Source organism: Dama dama, chromosome 32 (assembly GCF_033118175.1).
Source record: "Dama dama isolate Ldn47 chromosome 32, ASM3311817v1, whole genome shotgun sequence".
NCBI classification, from domain to species: domain Eukaryota; kingdom Metazoa; phylum Chordata; class Mammalia; order Artiodactyla; family Cervidae; genus Dama; species Dama dama.
The window spans coordinates 20,601,246-20,604,960 of NC_083712.1; the positions used below are offsets into that span (position 1 = coordinate 20,601,246).

General features: G+C 44.1%; 1 non-coding gene across 1 annotated transcript; it reads right to left on the reverse strand.

Annotated features, from left to right (window-relative positions):
- Positions 1-374: 374 nt before the first annotated feature.
- On the reverse strand, positions 375-481 carry LOC133050682 (U6 spliceosomal RNA). The gene has a single exon (XR_009691664.1). It is a non-coding gene; the product is annotated as a U6 spliceosomal RNA (small nuclear RNA).
- Positions 482-3,715: the final 3,234 nt, after the last annotated feature.

Genomic DNA, 3,715 nt, shown 5'->3' on the forward strand with positions numbered 1-3,715 from the left:
GTAGTGGTTTTTGCCATACATTGACATGAATCAGCCACAGATTTAGATGTGTTCCCCATCCCGATCCCCCCTCCCGCCTCCCTCCCTATCCGATCCCTCTGGGTCTTCCCAGTGCACCAGCCCTGAGCACTTGTCTCATGCATCCAAGCTGGGCTGGTGATCTGTTTCACCCTTGATAGTATACTTGTTTCAATGCTGTTCTCTCAGAACATCCCACCCTCGCCTTCTCCCACAGAGTCTAAAAGTCTGTTCTGTACATCTGTGTCTCTTTTTCTGTTTTGCATATAGGGTTATCGTTACCATTTTTTTAAATTCCATATATATGCGTTAGTATACTGCATTGGTCCTTATCTTTCTGGCTTACTTCACTCTGTAAAAATATGGACCGCTTCATGAATTTGCGTGTCATCCTTGCGCAGGGGCCATGCTAATCTTCTCTGTATCGTTCCAATTTTAGTATATGTGCTGCCGAAGCAAGCACGCAAAGAAACTTTGACAATCAGAATATCATTGGCAATTTTTGCTCAAGAGTTTGTTCTCTTTCAATGGTAGGTCACAGAAACTTACCATGAACTACCTCCCTCAAAAAAGGAAATTTATCAGCACACATAACGGAAGGTCTCGATGGGTCTTGCCCGCAGGTGGGCTAGACTCAGCGACCTCGGCCTGGGGCCAAGCCTCTCCCACCTTCCTGTCTCCTGTCTGGTTCTCATGCCTTCATCTGCCTTTGTCTCACCTGCATCACCTTCCACCCATCAGGCCCACGTTGAATGACCTCCTCCTTCCTTTTCTGCTATGTATCGACAACAGATAGACCCACACAGCCCTGCCAAACCAAGTGAGCCCGACGGTGAATCCATCCACGTTGTGAAACTAAAGGAGTTTCCTCTAAATCCATGGAACTCTATAGTGAAAGAGTTCTACCCAGCTTCTTATAAGACGACCCAACCTCCCTACATAGATGAGAGTGTATAAGAAAATAATCCAATAATCCAATATTCATTCAGATCGAGGGCAAAAGGTGAAGAGGAGTCCGTCATGGATCACAGGGACAGGGCTCCTGGGGACCAAAGCTGGACCCCACGCACAATGCAGACTCTCAAATCTTCTCTGCTGTCTGAGAAGTTCTCCAGAAATCAAGGGGCACCTCCAAATGAGAAGAACTCAGAGAGGAAATGGGAGAAAGAAGCTGAGGCTCAGAAAAACATTCAAGAGGCAAAGTTGAAATGCATTTCCAGGCCTGTGTTCCAAACAAACCAGCTACAACTTTTTAGTGGAAAACTGCTCTTTAGAATGATAGACAGGAATCACATAACCCCCTCCAGGGCCGCCTGGTGACCAGAGCAGTAACAAGGATGGATAATATGCCGAGATGGGGTGTATTGCTTTCCTCTGGCTTCTGTAAGACATTACAGATGGCTTAGAACAATAGGGGGTTTCCCTGGTGGCTCAGCTGGTGAAGAATCCGCCTGCAATGCAGGAGACCCGATTCGACCCTTGGGTAGGGAAGATCCCCTGGAGGAGGGCATGGCAGCACACTCCAGTGTTCTTGCCTAGAGAATCCCATGGACAGAGGAGCCTGGCGGGCTTTCTTGCCTGGGGTCACAAAAAGATCATTAACACTTAGAATAGGAAGTTATCCCCCTTCAGTTCTGGGGCCGGAAGCCTGAAATCACGGCGGCGGCTGGCTGAGCGCCCTCTGGAGGCCGTGGGTGGTGGTGCGGCATATCCTTCCCGGCCTCTTCCAGCTCCTAGAGGCTGTTGGCGTCACTCGCCACTCGGCTCTGTCTCCGACTCCACAGGGCCTTCTCCGTGTGTTTTTCTCTCCAGCCTGTGTCTCCCCTCTTTGTAAAGACTCTTGTCTTTGGATTCAAGGCCCACCAGATAATGCAGGATGATCTCTTGAGAGCCTTAATTACATCTGCCAAGTAGATTTTCCAAATAAGGCCACATTCACAGGTTCGGCATGGACATTTTGTGGGAGATCACTGTTCATCCTACTAACCAAGGACTTGCCAGTTGCAAGATAAATGGAATTTCTGCTGAAACAGACGACTCTCAAAAGCTTTTGCTTTCTGGTGTTACACAGTGCAGCAGAAAATTAAAATTTAAAAACGAAAATAGCCTTCCTTTTCTAATGGGTAATTAAAATGCTTTTCTCTATTAGGGATAGTTTTTTGTTTTTTGTTTTTTTTAATAATTTTACATGGCCACATGTGTAAAAGAAGTCTTGGGAGAGGTGGGTTCCTGCTGGTGGGATGTGGACCTTTGCAGGCTGTCACGTAGATAAAATAGATCATAAAAAAAGTGAAGTCGCTCAGTTGTGTCCAACTCTTTGCGATCCCATAGGCTGGAGCCCACCAGGCTCCTCTGTCCATGGAATTTTCCAGGCAAGAATACTGGAGTGGGTTGCCGTTTCCTTCTCCAGGGGATCTTCCCAACCTAGGGATCGAACCCAGGTCTGCATTGTAGGCAGACGCTTTACCATCTGAACAACCAGGGAAGTCTCCTAAAAATAGATCATAGGGAACTTCAAATTTTCACCTACAGCTCAAAACTATACCCTTTTCTTTCCTCCTGTTCAGAGACATTCCACCTTCTGTTTGTATCTATTTATAATTTTTTTCTCCTGATGAGAATCTTAAAGATCTACTCTCTTAACAACTTTCTTTTCTTTTTTCCTTAGCAGCTTTCAAACATGATACAGTATTGTTAACTAAAGTCACTATGCTGTACATCACACCCTCAGGATTTATTTAATCAGTAAACATCTTTGGAATCAAATCATTTGATAGAGCTTTGATTATTTAAGATAAATTTCTAGAAATATACTCATTTGATCAAATAATTTTAAATTATTAACAGCTTATTTAATATATATTATTCTCTGTTAATTATTTAATCCAAAACTCTTGATACATAGCATAAAACTACCCTCCGAAACTGTTATATCAGCTTACACTCCCATCAGGAACATAGAAGACCTATTTCCTCACACCAGCTCTCATCAACCTTGTTGGGTAATTAAAGAAACCTAAAGATCTAGTCGTCTCAGATTTTGCTGCTACATACACGCGAAGCTGTTCATTGAAAATGTGAGGACAAAATAAATTAGCTTTCTGAGCAGTGACTAGGGACTCACGGAGTGGAAAAGCATCTTAGATGAGAGCAAGACAGGTAGCACCTCTATTTCAGGTTATCAGGAGCTTGTCTGAAATAGTTTGTAATGAATGGTTTAGGTCAATGAGAGGGTGATTCCAATTAAGGAATTTTAGCAGAGGGGAGAAGGCAACTTGAGTAAGTGAATGGCCATTATTGTCTGAGATTAAAGCAGCAAACCCGTCCAATAAAGAACACATTGTTTGAAAGACCTGATTAAGTACACGTCTGAAAACGGACGTCAGCATGGAGGGGAGGGTTGTTCTAACTATAGAGACTGTGACTTACACCGTGACATTGACCTTATCTAAGTGAGTTATGATACTTTCTGGGGCTCAGCCATGAGATTGCTCACTGAGCTGACCTCACAGTGATAAGATAGTCAGAGTTCGGGTTTGTTAATGCCGTCTATCTGGGCAGACCCAGGAGAAATAATAAACAAGCAACTGTGTAAGGCTTAGATATAATCTCATTAGGAGGCCTTTGTGGTGAGATGGTGGGAAGTGGATTACAGTGACCTAGTTCTATAACCCATTCTGAAATTCCCTGAGACTAT